Source organism: Triticum urartu, chromosome 4, assembly GCF_003073215.2.
Source record: "Triticum urartu cultivar G1812 chromosome 4, Tu2.1, whole genome shotgun sequence".
NCBI lineage: Eukaryota > Viridiplantae > Streptophyta > Magnoliopsida > Poales > Poaceae > Triticum > Triticum urartu.
Window position 1 is genome coordinate 560,283,101 of NC_053025.1, and position 21,641 is coordinate 560,304,741.

The 21,641-nt window shown below is 48.1% G+C and overlaps 1 pseudogene; it reads left to right on the forward strand.

Moving 5' to 3' along the window:
* Positions 1-11,536: 11,536 nt before the first annotated feature.
* LOC125552677 lies at positions 11,537-15,299 on the forward strand (annotated as a pseudogene).
* Positions 15,300-21,641: the final 6,342 nt, after the last annotated feature.

A 21,641-nucleotide genomic window follows, 5' to 3' on the forward strand; every position in this document is an offset into this window, starting at 1 on the left:
AACAATTTCCATACCTGCCCTTGCCGAGGCCTTAGGAGGGGCGCGCGACGCCCAGGTCCGGGGGACCTGGTTGGGTGGCGTGCACTTGGGCGTGACCCGAGCGCAGCCCCCGTGCCCAGCCCCCTCATGCGGCTCTCCCGAGAGGAGGCGTTGTGGCGAGGCTGGGCGCTGAGCTCTGGGCTCCCTGAGGTTGGTACGACCGTGGGGCCGCCCTCAGTTGTTTATCACCAGCGTAGAGTATAGTGCTTCCGCTTGTGCACAGGCATAGCCGCTCCTCAGCAGTGTCATCAGCCAGCATGGAGCATGGTGCTTCCACTTGGGCGTGGGATGGGGGGCCCCTCCGGGAGGAGCCCCCGGGGCGTGTACAGCCCCGCCTTGACACGTGGCTTGCACTACAGGGCTGCGAGGTGTATCTGGGCACTCGTGAGCCAGCGCGGGACTCACGAGGTCCTACCTCAAGGCGGGTTGCTGATGTCTACTACACAATCTTCTTCTTGTAGATGTTGTTGGGCCTTCAAGTGCAGAGGTTTGTAGAATAGTAGCAAATTTCCCTCAAGTGGATGACCTAAGGTTTATCAATCCGTAGGAGGCGTAGGATGAAGATGGTCTCTCTCAAGCAACCCTGCAACCAAATAACAAAGAGTCTCTTGTGTCCCCAACACACCCAATACAAATGGTAAATTTTATAGGTGCACTAGTTCGGCGAAGAGATGGTGATACAAGTGGTATATGGATAGTAGATATAGGTTTTTGTAATATGAAAATATAAAAACAGCAAGGTAACTAATGATAAGTGAGCGTAAACGGTATTGCAATGCGTTGAAATAAGGCCTAGGGTTCATACTTTCACTAGTGCAAGTTCTCTCAACAATAATAACATAATTGGATCACATAACTATCCCTCAACATGCAACAAAGAGTCACTCCAAAGTCACTAATAGCGGGGAACAAACGAAGAGATTACGATAGGGTACGAAACCACCTCAAAGTTATTTTTTCCAATCAATCCGTTGGGCTATTCCTATAAGTGTCACAAACAGCCCTAGAGTTCGTACTAGAATAACACCTTAAGACACAAATCAACCAAAACCCTAATGTCACCTAGATACTCCAATGTCACCTCTGAAGGAAATATGCCCTAGAGGCAATAATAAAGTTATTATTTATTTCCTTATATCATGATAAATGTTTATTATTCATGCTAGAATTGTATTAACCGAAAACATAATACATGTGTGAATACATAGACAAACATAGTGTCACTAGTATGCCTCTACTTGACTAGCTCGTTAATCGAAGATGGTTATGTTTCCTAACCATGAACAAAAGAGTTGTTATTTGATTAACGGGATCACATCATTAGAAGAATGATGTGATTTACATGACCCATTCCATTAGCTTAGCACCCGATCGTTTAGTATGTTGCTATTGCTTTCTTCATGACTTATACATGTTCCTATGACTATGAGATTATGCAACTCCCGTTTGCCGGAGGAACACTTTGTGTGCTACCAAACGTCACAATGTAATTGGGTGATTATAAAGGAGCTCTACAGGTGTCTCCAAAGGTACATGTTGGGTTGGCGTATTTCGAGATTAGGATTTGTCACTCCGATTGTCGGAGAGGTATCTCTGGGCCCTCTCGGTAATGCACATCACATAAGCCTTGCAAGCATTGCAACTAATGAGTTAGTTGCGAGATGATGTATTATGAAACGAGTAAAGAGACTTGCTGGTAACGAGATTGAACTAGGTATTGAGATACCGACGATCGAATCTCGGGCAAGTAACATACCGATGACAAAGGGAACATCGTATGTTGTTATGCGGTCTGACCGATAAAGATCTTCGTAGAATATGTGGGAGCCAATATGAGCATCCAGGTTCCGCTATTGGTTATTGACCGGAGACGTGTCTTGGTCATGTCTACATTGTTCTCGAACCCGTAGGGTCCGCACGCTTAAGGTTTTGATGACAGTTATATTATGAGTTTATGCATTTTGATGTACCGAAGTTTGTTCGGAGTCCCGGATGTGATCACGGACATGACGAGGAGTCTCGAAATGGTCGAGACATAAAGATTGATATATTGGAAGCCTATATTTGGATATCGGAAGTGTTCCGGGTGAAATCGGGATTTTACCGGAGTACCGGGAGGTTACCGGAACCCCCCGGGAGGTATATGGGCCTTAGTGGGCTTTAGTGGAAGAGAGGAGAGGTGGCCAGGGCTGGGCCGCGCGCCCCTCCCCCCTAGTCCGAATAGGACAAGGAGAGGGGGGCGGCGCCCCCCTTCCTTCTCTCTCTCTCTCCTCTTTTCCCCTCCCGAATCCTATTCCAACTAGGAAAGGGGGGAATCCTACTCCCGGTGGGAGTAGGACTCCTCCTGGCGCGCCCTCCTCCTGGCCGGCCGCACCTCCCCCTGCTCCTTTATATACGGGGCAAGGGGCACCCCTAGACACACAAGTTGATCCACGTGATCATATTCTTAGCCGTGTGTGGTGCCCGTCCACCATAATCCTCGATAATATTGTAGCGGTGCTTAGGCGAAGCCCTGCGACGGTAGTACATCAAGATCGTCACCACGCCGTCGTGCTGACGGAACTCTTCCCCGACACTTTGCTGGATCGGAGTCCGGGGATCGTCATCGAGCTGAACGTGTGCTAGAACTCGGAGGTGCCGTAGTTTCGGTGCTTGATCGGTCGGGCCGTGAAGACGTACGACTACATCAACCGCGTTGTACTAACGCTTCCGCTGTCGGTCTGCAAGGGTACGTAGATCACACTCTCCCCTCTCTTTGCTATGCATCACCATGATCTTGCGTGTGCGTAGGAAATTTTTTGAAATTACTACCGAAACCCAACAGTGGCATCCGAGCCTAGGTTTTATATGTTGATGTTATATGCACGAGTAGAACACAAGTGAGTTGTGGGCGATATAAGTCATACTGCTTACCAGCATGTCATACTTTGGTTCGGCGGTATTGTTGGACGAAGCGGCCCGGACCGACATTACGCGTACGCTTATGCGAGACCGGTTCTCCCGACGTGCTTTGCACATAGGTGGCTTGCGGGTGACAGTTTCTCCAACTTTAGTTGAACCGAGTGTGGCTACGCCCGGTCCTTGCGAAGGTTAAAACAGCACCAACTTGACAAACTATCGTTGTGGTTTTGATGCGTAGGTAAGATTGGTTCTTGCTTAAGCCCGTAGCAGCCACGTAAAACATTGCAACAACAAAGTAGAGGACGTCTAACTTGTTTTTGCAGGGCATGTTGTGATGTGATATGGTCAAGACATGATGCTAAATTTTATTGTATGAGATGATCATGTTTTGTAACCGAGTTATCGGCAACTGGCAGGAGCCATATGGTTGTCGCTTTATTGTATGCAATGCAATTGCGCTGTAATGCTTTACTTTATCACTAAGCGGTAGCGATAGTCGTGGAAGCATAAGATTGGCGAGACGACAACGATGCTACGATGGTGATCAAGGTGTCGCGCCGGTGACGATGGTGATCATGACGGTGCTTCGGAGATGGAGATCACAAGCACAAGATGATGATGGCCATATCATATCACTTATATTGATTGCATGTGATGTTTATCTTTTATGCATCTTATCTTGCTTTGATTGACGGTAGCATTATAAGATGATCTCTCACTAATTATCAAGAAGTGTTCTCCCTGAGTATGCACCGTTGCGAAAGTTCTTCGTGCTGAGACACCACGTGATGATCGGGTGTGATAGGCTCTACGTTCAAATACAACGGGTGCAAAACAGTTGCACACCGGAATACTCAGGTTATACTTGACGAGCCAAGCATATACAGATATGGCCTCGGAACATGGAGACCGAAAGGTCGAGCGTGAATCATATAGTAGATATGATCAACATAGTGATGTTCACCAATGAAACTACTCCATCTCACGTGATGATCGGACATGGTTTAGTTGATTTGGATCACGTAATCACTTAGAGGATTAGAGGGATGTCTATCTAAGTGGGAGTTCTTAAGTAATATGATTAATTGAACTTAAATTTATCATGAACTTAGTCCTGGTAGTATTTTGCAAATCATGTTGTAGATCAATAGCTCGCGTTGTTGCTTCCCTGTGTTTATTTTGATATGTTCCTAGAGAAAATTGTGTTGAAAGATGTTAGTAGCAATGATGCGGATTGGATCCGTGATCTGAGGTTTATCCTCATTGCTGCACAGAAGAATTATGTCCTTGATGCACCGCTAGGTGACAGACCTATTGCAGGAGCAGATGCAGACGTTATGAACGTTTGGCTAGCTCAATATGATGACTACTTGATAGTTTAGTGCACCATGCTTAACGGCTTAGAATCGGGACTTCAAAGACGTTTTGAACGTCATGGACCATATGAGATGTTCCAGGAGTTGAAGTTAATATTTCAAGCAAATACCCGAGTTGAGAGATATGAAGTCTCCAACAAGTTCTATAGCTAAAAGATGGAGGAGAATAGCTCAAGCAGTGAGCATGTGCTCGGATTGTCTGGGTACTACAATCGCTTGAATCAAGTGGGAATTAATCTTCCAGATAAAATAGTGATTGATAGAATTCTCTAGTCACCATCACCAAGTTAGTAGAACTTCGTGATGAACTATAATATGCCAGGGAAAACGGAAACGATTCCCAAGCTCTTCGTGATGCTGAAATCGACGATGGTAGAAATCAAGAAAAACATCAAGTGTTGATGGTAAACAAAACCACTAGTTTCAAGTAAAGGGACAAAGGGAAGAAAGGGGAACTTCAAGATAAATGGCAAGCAAGTTGCTGCTCAAGTGAAAAAACCCAAGTCTAAACCTAAGCCTGAAACTGAGTGCTTCTACTGCAAAGGAACTGGTCACTCGAAGCGGAACTACCCAAGCAATTGGTGGATAAGAAGGATGGCAAAGTGAACATAGGTATATTTGATATACATGTTATTGATGTGTACTTTACTAGTGTTTATAGCAACCCCTCAGTATTTGATACTAGTTCAGTTGCTAAGAATAGTAACTCTAAACGGGAGTTGCAAAATGAACAGAGACTAGTTAAGGGTGAAGTGACGATGTGTATTGGAAATGGTTCCAAGATTGATATGATGATCATCGCACACTCCCTATACTTTCGGGATTAGTGTTAAACCTAAAATAAATGTTATTTAGTGTTTGCGTTGAGCATGAATATGATTGGATCATGTTTATTGCAATACGGTTATTCATGTAAGTTAGAGAATAATTGTTGTTCTGTTTACATGAATAAAACCTTATATGGTCATACACCCAATGAAAATTGGTTCGTTGGATCTCGATCGTAGTGATACACATATTTCATAATATTGAAGACAAAAGATGCAAAGTTAATAATGATAGTGCAACTTATTTGTGGCACTGCCGTTTAGGTCATATTGGTGTAAAAGCGCATGAAGAACTCCATGCTGATGGGCTTTTGGAATCACTTGATTATGAATCAGTTGATGCTTGCGAACCATGCCTCATGGGCAAGATGACTAAGACTCAGTTCTTCGGAACAATGGAGCGAGCAACAGATTTGTTGGAAATCATACATACTGATGTATGTGGTCCGATGAATATTGAGGCTCGCGAGGTATCATTATTTTCTGATCTTCACAGATGATTTGAGCAGATATGAGTATATCTACTTGATGAAACACAAGTCTGAAACATTTGAAAAGTTCAAAGAATTTCAGAGTGAAGTGGAGAATCATCGTAACAAAAATAAAAGTTTCTACGATATGATCGCAGAAGTAAAATATTTGAGTTACGAGTTTGGCCTTCAGTTAAAACAATGTGAAATAGTTTCACTACTCACGCCACCTGGAACACCACAGTGTAATGGTGTGTTCGAAGCATCGTAATCGTACTTTATTTGATATGGTGCGATCTATGATGTCTCTTACAGATTTACCGCTATTGTTTTGGGGTTATGCATTAGAGACAGCTACATTCACGTTAAATAGGGCACCATCTAAATCCGTTTGAGATGACACCGTATGAACTATGGTTTAGCAAGAAACCTAAGCTGTCGTTTCTTAAAGTTTGAGGTTGCAATGCTTATGTGAAAAAGTTTCAACTTGATAAGCTCAAACCTAAATCGGAGAAGTGCGTCTTCATAGGATATCCAAAGGAAACTATTGGATACACCTTCTATCACAGATCCGAAGGCAAGACTTTTGTTGCTAAATTCGGAAACTTTCTAGAGAAGGAGTTTCTCTCGAAAGAAGTGAGTGGGAGGAAAGTAGAAAACTTGATAAGGTAATTGTACCTTCTCCCTTATTGGAAAGTAGTTCATCACAGAAATCTGTTCTTGTGACTACTACACCAATTAGTGAGGAAGCTAATGATGATGATCATGTAACTTCAGATCAAGTTACTACCGAATCTCGTAGGTAAACCAGAGTGAGATCCGCACCAGAGTGGTACGGTAATCCTGTTCTGGAAGTCATGTTACTAGACCATGACGAACTTGCGAACTATGAGGAAGCGATGATGAGCCCAGATTCCGCGAAATGGTTTGAGGCCATAAAATCTGAGATATGATCCATGTATGAGAACAAAGTATGGACTTTGATGGATTTGCCCGATGATCGGCAAGCCATAGAAAATAAATGGATCTTCAAGAGGAAGACGGACGCTGATAGTAGTGTTACTATCTACAAAGCTAGAATTGTCGCAAAAGGTTTTCGACAAGTTCAAGGTGTTGACTACGATGAGATTTTCTCACTCGTATATATGCTTAAGTCTGTCCGAATCATGTTAGCAATTGCCGCATTTTATGAAATCTGGCAAATGGATAAACAAAACTGCATTCCTTAATGGATTTCTTAAAGAAGAGTTGTATATGATGCAACCAGAAGGTTTTGTCAATCCTAAAGGTGTTAACAAAATATGCAAGCTCCAACGATCCATCTATGGACTGGTGCAAGCATCTCGGAGTTGGAATATACGCTTTGATAAGTTGATCAAAGCATATAGTTTTATACAGACTTACGGTGAAGCCTGTATTTACAAGAAAGTGAGTGGGAGCACTACAACATTTCTGATAAGTATATGTGAACAACATATTGTTGATCAGAAATAATGTATAATTTTCTGGAAAGCATAAAGGAATATTTGAAAGGAGTTTTTCAAAGAAAGACCTCGGTAAAGCTGCTTACATATTGAGCATCAAGATCTATAGAGATAGATCAAGACGCTTGATAAGTTTTTTCAATGAGTACATACCTTGACAAGATTTTGAAGTAGTTCAAAATGGAACAGTCAAAGAAAGAGTTCTTGCCTGTGTTGCAAGGTGTGAAATTGAGTAAGACTCAAAGCCCGACCACGGCAGAAGATAGAAATAGAATGAAAGTCATTCCCTATGCCTCAGCCATAGGTTCTATAAAGTATGCCATTGTGTACCAGATCTATTGTATACCCTACACTGATTTTGGCAAGGGAGTACAATAGTGATCTAGGAGTAGATCACTGGACAGCGGTCAAAATTATCCTTAGTGGAATAAGGATATGTTTCTCGATATGAGGTGACAAAAAGGTTCGTCGTAAAGGGTTACGTCGATGCAAGTTTTGACACTAATCTAGGATGACTCTAAGTCTCGATCTAGATACATATTGAAAGTGGGAGCAATAAGCTAGAGTAGCTCCGTGCAGAGCATTGTTGACATAGAAATTCGCAAAATACTTACGGATCTGAATGTGACAGACCCGTTGACTAAAATTATCTCACAAGCAAAACATGATCACACCTTAGTACTCTTTGGGTGTTAATCACATAGCGATTGAACTAGATTACTGAATCTAGTAAACCCTTTGGGTATTGGATCACATATCGATGTGAACTATGGGTGTTAATCACATGGTGATAGTGAACTATTGCTGTTAAAAATCACATGGCGATGTGAACTAGATTATTGACTCTAGTGCAAGTGGGAGACTGAAGGAAATATGCCCTAGAGGCAATAATAAAGTTATTATTTATTTCCTTATATCATGATAAAAGTTTATTATTCATGCTAGAATTGTATTAACCGGAAACATAATACATGTGTGAATACATAGACAAACAGAGTGTCACTAGTATGCCTCTACTAGACTAGCTTGTTAATCAAAGATGGTTATGTTTCCTAACCATGGACAAAGAGTTGTCATTTGATTAACAGGATCACATCATTAGTTGAATGATCTGATTGACATGACCCATTCCATTAGCTTAGCACCTGATCGTTTAGTATGTTGCTATTGCTTTCTTCATGACTTATACATGTTCCTATGACTATGAGATTATGCAACTCCCGTTTGCCAGAGGAACACTTTGTGTGCTACCAAACGTCACAACGTAACTGGGTGATTATAAAGGAGCTCTACAGGTGTCTCCAAAGGTACATGTTGGGTTGGCGTATTTCGAGATTAGGATTTGTCACTCCGATTGTCGGAGAGGTATCTCTGGGCCCTCTCGGTAATGCACATCACTTAAGCCTTGCAAGCATTGCAACTAATGAGTTACTTGCGGGATGATGTATTACAGAACGAGTAAAGAGACTTGCCGGTAACGAGATTGAACTAGGTATAGGATACCGACGATCGAATCTCGGGCAAGTAACATATCGATGACAAAGGGAACAACGTATGTTGTTATGCGGTCTGACCGATAAAAGATCTTCGTAGAATATGTAGGAGCCAATATGAGCATCCAGGTTCCGCTATTGGTTATTGACCGGAGACGTGTCTCGGTCATGTCTACATTGTTCTTGAACCCGTAGGGTTCGCACGCTTAAGGTTACGATGACAGTTATATTATGAGTTTGTGCATTTTGATGTACCGAAGGTTGTTCGGAGTCCCGAATGTGATCACGGACATGACGAGGAGTCTCGAAATGGTCGAGACATAAAAATTGATATATTGGAAGCCTATGTTTGGATATCGGAAGTGTTCCGGGTGAAATCGGGATTTTACCGGAGTACCGGGAGGTTACCGGAACCCCCCGAGAGGTATATGGGCCTTAGTGGGCCTTAGTGGAAGAAGAGAAGAGGCAGCCAGGGCTGGGCCGCGCGCCCCTCACCCCTAGTCCGAATAGGACAAGGAGAGAGGGGGCCGGCGCCCCCCCTCCTTCTCTCTCTCTCTTTTCCCACCCCACGAATCCTATTCCAACTAGGAAAGGGGGGGGGGACTCCTCTTGGCGTGCCACACCTTGGCCGGCCGGCCCCCCTCCCTTGAACCTTTATATACGGAGGCAGGGGCACCCCTAGAGACACAAGTTGATCCACGTGATCATAATCTTAGCCGTGTGCGGTGCCCCCTTCCACCATAGTCCTCGATAATATTGTAGCGGTGCTTAGGCGAAGCCCTGCGACGGTAGTACATCAAGATCGTCACCACGCCATCGTGCTGACGGAACTCTTCTCCGACACTTTGCTGGATCAGAGTCCGGGGATCGTCATCGAGCTGAACGTGTGCCAGAACTCGGAGGTGCCGTAGTTTCGGTGCTTGATCGGTCGGGCCGTGGAGACGTACGACTACATCAACCAAACGCTTCCGTTGTCGATCTACAAGGGTACGTAGATCATACTCTCCCCTCTCATTGCTATGCATCACCATGATCTTGCGTGAGCGTAGGAAATTTTTTGAAATTACTACGAAACCCAACATCTCCCAGATGCAGAGGCCGGGGGTCATCTTCCTTTTCTAAAAAAAAGTAAGTTGTGGCCATTCAGGACATGTGCCTCAAATTGTTAGCCATCGATTATTTATAGGGGCAAACCGGAGATAATTAATTTACAAGAAGTAAATTAAAAACCATCATGGTTTTGTAATAAAAATGCAAAACTTTGACTCAAGTGTATAACTTGAAAATGCTCAACCTCAATTGTGGGAACATAACACATTGAAGATCATACAGATCTAATAGTAATAGAGGTAGTCTGCACATGGGCAGTAGATGCAACTCATTACCTTGTGTTTTCCTAATATAATGAGGGAGATGTTATTGTCAAAAATTTACAAGTTTGTTGTGCGAGAGAAATCAATCTCGACCGATGTGATATGTTCATGAAGGATGGCAATGTGGTAAACACATAGAACATATCATCTCCGGTGAAAAACCGGTAATTTATTTATATTACATATTGCGTAATATAAATACATCTCAATGTTGCAAAATTAATAGATTTCAAGAAGATGGCTCGAAATCATTAGTGTGAATCTCAAATTGCTAAGGATGACACTTTGAATTTTGCATATGTATTTGCAAGAAATTGAAAATCTCAATTGCAAATGAACGTATTAATCTCAACATGTGGTTAACGGAAATAAATACATCATAGAAATATTCCAGAATACCTTGTATTCAACGGAGAAACAGTACTACAGAGGTACTGAATTTATCTTTGCAAGAGATAAAGAAAATATCAATTGCAAATAATAGATGTAATTTATCTCAACATGCAAGAAACTTGGAGATATATTACATCAACATATTATATGGAATACATAGTACTCAACATATTTACAATACTGAAATTTAAGTACTGTAATTAACAGTGTCTAAAACAGAGTTAAACCACTGTTAATAGAACAAAATGCGAATTAATCAAGAAAATATAGGATTAATTCAGCAGGATTTAAAATGGACCGAGAACACAAGGGCCTGCCGGCCCATACGGCCTTACAGGCGGCCCAGGCCCACCGCCTGGAGTGGATAAGGCAGGGGGAGACCTCGGGAGCAACCGCTCCTCCGATCCCCGCTGCCGGCGGCCGTCTCATCAGCGAGGAGCGGGAAAACCCGGCGAGTCGTCATCTCCGCTGCAGGGAACTACGCCGGAGGGCCAGCCGAGGGCTGTTCCTCGGGCGCCGCCTGCGCGGATGCGAGCCGAGGGCTGCGTCGCCGTCGCCGCTGCGGGGAGCCACGCCGGAGGGCACCGCCGCGTTGCCCAGCCACAGTTCGGAAGACCAAGCGCGTGCTAGAGGGCGCGTGGCCTGGCGGCAGGGCGGCCGGCGTAGCGCGGCGCATGGCCGGGCGCGGGGCTCGGCGTGGCGGCCGGGATTGGGGTGCGGCGTGGCGCGGTGCAGGCGCCACGGGCGGGGCGCGGCCAGAGCCTGGAGCGGGAGTGGGCGGGCTTGACCGCGGAGGCCGGGACGCGGCGTAGAGGCCGGTGAGCGGCGCGGGGGCCGGGCGGCAAGACGAGGCGGAGCCGGCACGGCCAGGCTCGGCCGCGGAGGCCGGGACGCGGCGCAGAGGCCGTGCGGCAAGGCGCAGTGCGGCAGGGCGCTGGGTGGCCACGGGCGTGGCGCTGCATAGCGCGGGCGCAAGTCCGGCGGCGCGGACAGGCTCGGCACGGCCGCGGAGGCCGGGAAGCGGCGCGGACGCGGCCAGGAGCGGCTACAGCCTGTTGCGGCCGGCGACGACGGCGCTAGGGCTGCATTGCGTGCTTCGATCGTCGAGGACGCCGATTCCCGTTGCTTTTTCTCTCGGCCAAATCGCTCTTGGCTAGGAGCGCGCTGATAACGTGTTGAGAGAAAAGTGAATCCTATATCCCTTTCATTAGATGATTGTAGGCATTTATACAAGGAGAAGGGATGCGATGGAAGAGGCATCCGTTCGGGACAGATGGCAGTTTTTTTTTGAAAGTGGGAGAGATGGCAGTTACAAGGGGAGATTTACCCCATAATTAACACACGTTAATTAAACTCTAACACAAACCACACAGCGGGCCTTAACAGATGAAAAGGTCCAGTGTGTCATATGTTGCTTATTTCTGGTTGGCTGCTGCTCGCTGGCAGTTGAGTAAATGTGTAGCAATCAACGTTTTACCGTGGTTCAGACGTCTGGTCCAGGAGAGCTCATTGCTCATCCAGTATTACACTCGCGCGCCCACTGCGTGTTCATTTCCTTTGGTTTTCCCACTTCATTCTCCACGCAAAGCAGACGACACGTCGAGCAGGAAGATGGACGCCCAGGGCGCGATCGACTCGCTGCTGGGCCGCCTCACCACGGTCCTTGTCAGCGAGGCGCAGCTGCTGGGGGGCCTCCGCGGCGACGTCGAGTTCATCAGCGACGAGATGGAGAGCATGAACGGCCTGCTCATGCACCTTGCCGAGTCCCACAACCGCGACAGCCAGGTCCGGGCGTGGATGAAGCAAGTGGCTGGCCTCAGCCGCGACTGCGAGGGCAACGTCGAGCTCTACGCCCAGTACGTCGGAGGTGCTGGCCCTGGCGCCAGAAAGGGCGTCCTGGGCTCCTTGCTCCGGATGCTCCGCTTTGTGCGGACCATGTCTGGCCGGCACCGTATCGCGACGCGGATCCGGGAGCTCAAGGTCCGCGCCCGTGACGTTCGCGACAGGCGGGAGAGGTACGGCGTCACTGTCCCGCCGGCACCATCTCGCACCATCCCTGATGCTCCGGCTCCGCAGCCGGGCGGACCGGAGGAGGAGGATCTGCGAAGACGCGAGTTGCTCTGTGGTGAACCACCGGACACTATAGAGGAAGACAGCAACAAGGTCCTCGAGTGTCTGCCTTACAAAGAATTTGTTCCTGGTGGCACAATTAGTGGTGAAAAAGAGCATGCCATGAGGAACTACAGATTGATCTGTATTGAAGGAGTGGGTGGCTTGGGGAAAACAGCTATCGCACGGAAGGTGTACGAGCACCCGTACGTGGTGAGCAAGTTCGACCACATGATCTGGGTCAACAATGGAGGGCTCAACAGAGAATATCACGAGGTATGTAAGGAGATACTAGAACAACTACAACACAAGTTCCCTAGATCATACGAAAGCATTCTAATCGTTCTTGATGGTGTCGATGACAAACCAATGGACTACAGTTCCCTAGATCGTTCCGATCTCGAAACATCATCATACAATGCAGTACCTCTGAGTGTTCATCTTTCCGCTGGAATAAACAAGGACTTTAGCCAGAGTCGTGTTGCTCTAATAATGACCGGAGTTCACTTTTATAATGACGGTACAGATACAAGATTTCGTTATGCCAAAAAGTTCCGGTGTGAAACTCGTCCGAATTTTTTCAGAGGCAGAGCATTGGGCCTTGCCAAGTGTGAAGGTTCCGCGGTATTGGCAGTTTTAACCAAGTGCTACCACAGCACCCTTGCAGCGAAGCTCTTCCTTCATCTACTCTATGTCAATCCCCACAGGGCTACGGCGGAACTGGAAACCCTATGCCGTGTCCTAGAGGAGAACAGAAACAATACTGCTAAGACGATGCTTATGGTCTGCTACAACGAGCTCCCTAGTCGTCACAAGAGCTGCTTGATGTACCTTCAATATTTCCTCAAGGCCACATAACCATGAGAGCTGATCTGCTGAGGAGGTGGGTCTGTGAAGGACTGATAACCAAAAGAAGCGCAGGGACGAGCACGCTGCATGATCAGGCCGAGCGCATCTTCGACTCACTGGTCACTCGAGGGTTCATATGTCCAGGAGAAATCAGTGATGCAGGAAAGATCCAGAGCTTTACATTGAATCCTTTTGTTCATGAGTTCATCAATACAGATGTAGGCTTCGTCGATACATCATCACGGCCTGAGCTAGCTCACCGCTTCTCCACCAACAGTGGGGTAGCAATACAGGAAGAATCTCCTTCTGAATCCGATCCATCCGGCCATGGCATCTTAACTACCATTGAGTCTTTGTCTGAATCTGCTCAATGGCAGTTTCTGAAGGTGCTGGATCTTCGAGGCTGCAAAGGGCTGCAGAAGAAGCATCTAAACAGTGTTTGCAAGATACTGCTGCTCAAGTACCTGAGCCTCAGGAACACAGATGTCGTTGAACTGCCGAAGGTCATTGAGAAGTTGCAGTGCCTGCAGACATTGGATATCCGGCAGACAGCGGTACGGGTACTTGCCACAAAATCTGTTATGCTTCCAATGCTAAAGCATCTGCTTGCTGGGAAGAGAGACTCTCCGACTCCAAGCAACGACTCTGATACTGATAGGTTCGAAGAGTCGTTTGCGGCGGTGCACCTTCCCAGGAGCATCCGAAGAATGGAAAAACTCGAGGTGCTCTCCCATGTTGAAGTTGCCCACAGTGATGATCTGACTGATGTTGGCAAGCTGCTACGTCTCAGAAAGCTTGGGGTGATTCTCCAGGGTAAGAAAGAAGAACTGGAACTTCTGATCCAACAGGTTGAAAAATTGTATGGTTGCCACTGCTCCCTGTCAATCCAGATGGACCAGCAGACGAAAAGCGAGGGCGAATTGCCCTCACCAGTCACCTCCAAGAAATCTCCAGAGCCTGAACATCCACGGCATCACAGGTGGGCTTTACCTGTGGATTGCAGGGCATGATCAACTCACTAAGATAACACTGAGTGAGACCGGCCTTGGGGAAGAGGCGCTAAGAATCCTTGGCCAGCTTAGCATCTTGCGCTGCCTCAAGCTTCGACGCAAGTCTTACATCGAGAGCCAACTCAAGTTCAAGGAAGGAGAGTTTAAGAGCCTCAAGTCTCTAGTTGTCGAGGGCAGCAACATCACCAGCATCACCTTTGAGGTTGGGGCAGCTCCTAAGCTTGAGCTGATCGTCTGGTCATTTGTCTCCATGGAAATTCCTTCTGGACTTAATCGCCTTCCCAAGTTGAAGAAGCTTTTACTCAAAGGTGACATCTGCGACATAGACTCAGTCAAAGAAGAAATTAAAGAGCATCCCAACCATCCTGAACTGAAGTACAATGGACAGCTGCAACGCTATGAAGCTGGAACTGCATCTGCAAGTGCTGCCTCAACTCCGTGAGCAATCGATCAACCACTATCCATCACACAAAGCTCAAGCCGATACATCTGGTTCATTTATCCCTGAATAAAGGTGCAGCTGAAGAAGATTGTGGACCTCTTCTTCCGGCTGCCATGTATGTTTGTTTGCCGTTCTTCTGCATGTGTGTTTGTTTGCTTTGATTTTCTATTATCGCTGGACCTGGATTTTGTTATGTGCATGCCTTAGCCGTATCGCATGGTTTATTTATGGCTTGGTATATGATTTGTGTGTAACTCTGCTACTACTATCTTTGATCATGCTTGTCATGAGTCAGCAACTCTGCTACTGCTATCTTTGATCATGCTTGCCTGGTTATCCGGTGATGGAATCTGTGTGCCGTGTACAAGTTGATGGGAGAAAACACCAAGGATTGGTTATCTGAAAGTATTGCAGGTCCTGAATGGACATCTCACTGTTTCTCACTGCTGCCTCGTGGCTAGAATTATGGTCATACTCTGCATCCTTTTGCTCTGTGCGTTTCCTTTTCAGCACACCAGTGTGGCCTCAGTGGTAAGATCAACCTCACCTTTGTCTTTTTGATTGAATTGAGACAAGGGGCTTCCCATTGGTTTCCACTAGAGAAACTACAGCACCACATTGTCAGTACTATGGAAGTGGCAAAGGTGCAGGCAAGACAGGGGAGACGCAAAGAAGGCGCGGCGAAAGCGTAAAGTCATCGCGGGAGCGTTTGAATTCGAATGTGTGCGTGACAGGCCGTGAGCCTTGTAATGGTGTGGGCCGTGGGCCGTGTGGGTGCGGGCGTCACTTGCGAGTATATAAGCGAGGTGTGTCGTTGTGGATAGGTATCGAATATTTGAAATGAAATATCCTGAGCCACAGGCTCCTCTTCCTCCTCTCGCTGTCTTCTCCTAGCTTCTCACCTCTCTGCTCGCCTCTGAGATCCTACCCTACCCTTCCTCGCCGCCGGCGAACTCTTACCACCCCTAGGTCGTGACACACATGTTCTTTGGAACAAGTTGACACCAGACAATCTGCACAAAAGGAACAGGGCGGCGCAGCTCGAGCTGAGTTCTGAGTGCGAAACTGTTTTCTAGGTGTCCAATGCCGCTGGCCACGGCGTCAACGGCAGAGATGGACCGAGTTTGCGACGGCACGGCCACGACGGCGCCGGCGGCAGGTCATCCAGGAGGGTGCGAACGATTTGGAGCAGAGAATAGGAGGACTTGTGGCTGCCTACGCCCTAAGCTGAGTTCTTTTTTTTAGGGTTTTTTTTAGCGGTGGACCGGCCGTTCCCGGGCCGCATCAACGAGAAGGCTTTCCTCGAGGTGAAATGTGAGCGATGTCCAGAAGCCCAGCTCAGGCCAGAAAAATATAAAGAAGAAAGTATACTTTCCCCCCTCAAATCTGCTTCGATGGATCAAATTTCCCCTGAACTCTAAAACTGGATCAATCGCCCCCTGAACTTTGCAAAACCGGATAAATATCATCCGGAGCGGTTTTGAAAGGAATTGAAGGTGGTTTTCTTACCAATGATCGTTAATGATGCTGACTGGGCAGCGGCAAGGGACGGTTTGGGGTTAAATTTCCCCATTTTCTTAGACCTTCTTTTTTGCCTCTGTTCGCCATCCGCCGGCGTCAAATTCCTAACCACCGTTGCTTCCCGACCGCCCTGACTTCGCCTACGAGCTCTCGATGAGCGTGCGCCCCTCTTACCTTCTTCCCCGTCCGATTCCCTCAGTCGTAGCGTCGCCCCGCTCGAGCTGGAGCTCGGCCGGCATGGCCATGGCCGAGATCGGCCGTGCCCGCGCCCGCCCAGCCACACCGCGCGCCTAGCCTACAACCGCCCTTGGCAGCGACCCCGTAGCTTCGCAAACGCGCGCGCCCTCCCCTTGCCAGCCGTGCTCGGGCGAGCGTTGCTTTCCTGGCATCCCGTATGGTGCCGGACGGAAAGGAACAAGGATGACTACATAGTGAATAAGTGGGGCTCTGCATGTAGTAATAGCGCTTGGAATTGGTTGGGATCAAAATCGCATGACGAAAATTACGTGAATCCTAACGCATCACATGAACAACAAAATTGTCAGGGAAGCAAAGACCGGATTAATAGAACAAAATCGCATGATGCAAGTAGCGGCCGAAAGCACGACCGGGGTGGGCGCCGTACGAGTTCCTCCCGGCAGTGTGCCACCTCTGCCGCCGCTGTCGTGTGTGAGAAGATTTACATGGAAGCAAGACAGCGGCAGGAGTGACGACAACGACGACGTCTGCATCGGCGAGATCACGATGGGACTTGCAGCATTGATCTGAACCTGTACGACGTGGTGGAGCTTGATGGATTGCTCAAGGACCGGATTTCATGGCGAATCTTTCACTGCCACGTCAACATCATTACTTGCCTAGTTAATGATTACAAGGCCAGTCAACATCCTTAATAAGAAAACCACCTTCAATTCTTTCCAAAACCGCTCAGGGGTGAAATTTATCTGGTTTTACAAAGTTCAGGGGGAAGTTCAGGGTGGATTTGATCCATTGAGGCAGATTTGAGAGGGAAAAGTATACTTTCTTCAAATATAAATGGGCGACAGTACTTTCTTTCTACTAAAAAATACCGTGGCCTATTTTTTTTGCGAGAAAATTTTCGATCTATTCATCTTCAATCATGACAGTACAACGAATACCAGAAATAATAAAAATTACATCCAGCTTCATAGACCACCTAGCAACGACTACCAGCACTGAAGCGAACCGAAGGCGCGCTGCCGTCATCGCCCCTCCATCGCCGGAGTCGGGCACAACTTGTTGTAGTAGACAGTTGGAAAGTCATCGTGCTAAGGCTTCGTAGGACCAGCGCACCAGGACAGCAACCGCCGCAGATGAAGAATAACGTAGATCAGAAAGATCCAATCCGAAGACACGCGAACGTAGACGAACAACAACGAGATCCGAGCAAATCCACCAAAGATAGATCCGCCGTAGACACACCTTCACACGCCCACCAACGGTGTTAGACGCACCGCCGGAACGGGGGCTAGGCGGGAGACTTTTATTCCATCTTTAGGGAGCCGCCGCCGTCTCGTCTTCCTGAACAGGATACAAACCCTAACAAAACTGAAAGAAACGACTAAAAACAGAGCCCTCCCGCCGGCCCTTGCCGAGATCCACCGTGCCCCGATGGCCCTAGGGCCACCGGAGAGGAGGCGGACCTACGGCGGCGGCGGCGGGAGGCAGAAACCCTAGCTTTTTTGTGAAGGAAGGAGGAGGCGGCAGATCCTGTGTTACGACCCTGGGTAGGGGCAAGAAGGGCGACACCCTAGGGCCCCAGCCTGATGGGGGGCCCGACCCTGTGCATCTATAATTAAGAAAAAGGGTTTCCCCCGCTTTGTATTACAAAGCAACCACCGATACATCCAACGATAGGTGCTGGGGCCGCAGCACAAACAAGCCCAAAGAAAAAACAAAGACAAAAGGAAGAGAAACAAATGCCAACAACGGCAGATCGACGAAACGAAAATGACCGGCGACCGCTGCACCCTCAGGAGAAGTACCACCACGTTCCCAACACCCGAAGCGTCGCGTACCAAGCCAACACCTTCAAGAAGGAGGCGACGACGACGCCGCCGCTGCCCGGACTAGTCCTACGGTTTCCCCCGGTACACGGGGTGCAGTGAGGGGAGGGGTGTACCCGACACCCTTCAGGAAGGTCCGGCGGCACCCACAGGCGTCGCCGCGTCGGGGCCGGACGAGCCGCCAGAGATTTCTCCCAACCCAAACCCCCACCACCACCCCAGACGAATCATAGTGGACCGCCCATCGCGCAGCCCACCAACATGTGCCACCACGGTCACCGAGTAAACTTCACCGTCTCCCTGAGGTCATCGACACGAGACCTGGAAGATGGGAGAAGGGAGAGTGGCCTTGGGGCATCTGCAACATCGCCGACGTGAGGGGACAACCGCCACCGCCACCGCGAAGCCGACCGGAAGCGCGGACAAGGGGACTGCCAGGCACCGAGGCCCGGCCGGACCCAAAGGGTCCAAACAGCCCTTGCCGCACGCTACAGCTCGCTGGCCGACGAAGCCGCCACCGCCCGCAGATGTAGGATCGAAAGTATGTCTAGAGGGGGGGTGATTAGACTACTTGACCAAATAAAAACTTATCCTTTTCCCAATTTTAGTTCTTGGCAGATTTTAGCTACTTTGAACAAGTCAAGCAATCTTAACACAATTCAAACAAGCATGTAAAGAGTATATGAGCAGCGGAAAGTAAAGCATGCAACTTGCAAGAACGTAAAGGGAAGGGTTTGGAAGATTCAAACGCAATAGGAGACACGAATGTTTTTGTCGTAGTTCCAATAGGTGGTGCTATCATACATCCATGTTGATGGAGACTTCAACCCATGAAGGGTAACGGTTGCGCGAGTCCACGGAGGGCTCCACCCACGAAGCGTCCACGAAGAAGCAACCTTGTCTATCCCACCATGGCCATCGCCCACGAAGTGTTGGAGATCGTAGCAGAAATTAAAAAATTTCTACGCATCACCAAGATCAATCTATGGAGTATTCTAGCAACGAGGGGAATAGGAGTGCATCTACATACCCTTGTAGATCGCGAGCGGAAGCATTCAAGTGAACGGGGATGATGGAGTCGTACTTGCCGTGATCCAAATCACCGATGACCAAGTGCCAAACGGACAACACCTCTGCGTTCAACACACGTACGGTTGGGAAGACGTCTCCTCCTTCTTGATGCAGCAAGGGGGAAGGAGAGGTTGATGAAGATCCAGCAGCACGACGGCGTGGTGGTGGATGCAGCAGGATCCCGGCAGGGCTTCGCCAAGCACAAGCGGGGAGGAGAGGTGTTACGGAGGGAGAGGGAGGCGCCAAGAGCAAGGTGCCGCTGCCCTCCCTCCCTTCCACTATATATAGGGGCTAGGGGGGCGCATGCCCCCTTGGAGATCCCATCTAAAAGGGGGGGGCGGCGGCCCCTGCGGGCAACAGCCCCCTTAGGGTTTCCAACCAGGGGGGCGCATGCCCCCTCGGGGGGCAACGCCCCCCTAGGGTTTCCAACCCTAGGCGCCTTGGGCCCTTGGGTGGGGTGCACCAGCCCATCAGGGGCTGGTTCCCACGCCACTTCAGCCCATGTGGCCCTCCGGGATAGGTGGCCCCATCCGGTGGACCCCCGGGACCCTTTCGGTGGTCCCGGTACAATACCGGTAACCCCCGAAACCTTCCCGCTGGCCGAAACTGGACTTCCTATATATAAATCTTTACCTCCGGACCATTCCGGAACTCCTCGTGACGTCCGGGATCTCATCCGGGACTCCGAACAACTTTCGGGTTACTGCATACTAATATCTCTACAACCCTAGCGTCACCGAACCTTAAGTGTGTAGACCCTACGGGTTCGGGAGACACGCAGACATGACCGAGAAGCCTCTCCGGTCAATAACCAACAGCGGGATCTGGATACCCATGTTGGCTCCCACATGCTCCTCGATGATCTCATCGGATGAACCACGATGTCGAGGACTTAATCAATCCCTTATTCAATTCCCTTTGTCAATCGGTACGTTACTTGCCTGAGACTCGATCGTCGGTATCCCAATACCTTGTTCAGTCTCGTTACCGGCAAGTCACTTTACTCGTACCATAATGCATGATCCCGCGATCAACCACTTGATCACATTGAGCTCATTATGATGATGCATTACCGAGTGGGCCCAGAGATACCTCTCCGTCATACGGAGTGACAAATCCCAGTCTCGATTCGTGCCAACCCAACAGACACTTTTGGAGATACCTGTAATGTACCTTTATAGTCACCCAGTTACGTTGTGATGTTTGGCACACCCAAGGCACTCCTACGGTATCCGGGAGTTGCACAATCTCATGGTCTAAGGAAATGATACTTGACATTCAGAAAAGCTACAGCAAACGAACTACACGATCTTTGAGCTAAGCTTAGGATTGGGTCTTGTCCATCACATCATTCTCCTAATGATGTGATCCCGTTATCAATGACATCTAATGTCCATAGTCAGGAAACCATGACTATCCTTTGATCAACGAGCCAGTCAACTAGAGGCTCAACTAGGGACGTGTTGTGGTCTATGTATTCACACATGTATTACGATTTCCGGATAACACAATTATAGCATGAACAATAGACAATTATCATGAACAAAGAAAATATAATAATAACCATTTTATTATTGCCTCTAGGGCATATTTCCAACAGTCTCCCACTTGCACTAGAGTCAATATTCTAGTTATATTGTGATGAATCGAACACCCATGCAGTTCTTGTGTTGATCATGTTTTGCTCTAGGGAGAGGTTTAGTCAACGGATCTGCTACATTCAGGTCCGTATGTACTTTACAAATTTCTATGTCTCCATTTTGAACACTTTCACGAATGGAGTTGAAGCGACGCTTGATATGCCTGGTCTTCCCATGAAACCTGGGCTCCTTGGCAATGGCAATACCTCCAGTGTTGTCACAGAAGAGAGTCATCGGGCCCGACACATTGGGTATGACTCTTAGGTCGGTAAAGAACTCCTTCACCCAGACTGCTTCTTGTGCTACCTCCGAGGCTGCCATGTATTCTGCTTCACATGTAGATCCGCCACGACGCTTTGCTTGCAACTGCACCAGCTTACTGCCCCACCATTCAAAATATACACGTATCCGGTTTGTGATGTGACTTAGAGCGTCGACGTAACCCTTTACGACGAGCTCTTCGTCACCTCCATAAACGAGAAACATTTCCTTGGTCCTTTTCAGGTACTTCAGGATATTCTTGACCGCTGTCCAGTGTTCCATTGCCGGGATTACTTTGGTACCTTCCTACCAACTTACGGCAAGGTTTACATCAGGTCTGGTACACAGCATAGCA